The sequence below is a fragment of the Sinocyclocheilus grahami genome, unplaced genomic scaffold (genome assembly GCF_001515645.1).
Source record: "Sinocyclocheilus grahami isolate Dianchi unplaced genomic scaffold, SAMN03320097.WGS_v1.1 scaffold4816.1, whole genome shotgun sequence".
NCBI classification, from domain to species: Eukaryota; Metazoa; Chordata; class Actinopteri; order Cypriniformes; family Cyprinidae; genus Sinocyclocheilus; species Sinocyclocheilus grahami.
The window spans coordinates 1717-2286 of record NW_015509679.1 but is presented as its reverse complement, the minus strand read 5'-3'; positions in this window follow the sequence as shown (position 1 = coordinate 2286).

The window sequence follows — 570 nt, the reverse complement described above, 5'->3', positions numbered from 1 at the left end:
CTTTAGTTTAAAAAAATGCATGTGCCTTAGGATTTAGTGTATAAAGGTTACACATTGGATATTTTGCTCAAAATGAAACACAAGAGCGTTTCTGAAGTGCACCTGAAGCAGGTGAGGAGATCGGTAGCCCCTGCTGACCAAAGGAAACATCGCAAAGTGACTGTTCTTGAACAGCCGGAAAGAATTAGAAATAGCATGCAGAGCGGTCAGTCAACACATACTTTTCAGCAATCATTTTCTTTATTAAAGTGTTTCGTGATCCCCCCCCTCTATCTTTTCAGCGTCGGTTCTGGTGGACAGGACTCAGGAGTGCTGTCCTGAATGTCATGGAAAGTCACGCCATTATGATTATACATTAAAAACTGGAAGCAACTTTCAAACTGAGCTCGTGAGAGACGCATCAAAGCATGTGATGGCATGCCAGTTTCCTTTATGGATATATATTTATGATTAGATTACAGGCTAACCCTCATAATTGCTTACTTTTTCTAATGTTATAGTTTCTGTATTTTAGCTAACTATTTTAGTCTTCATTTAAAATAAATCAAGGAGTTGTGCTTTGGACAACGT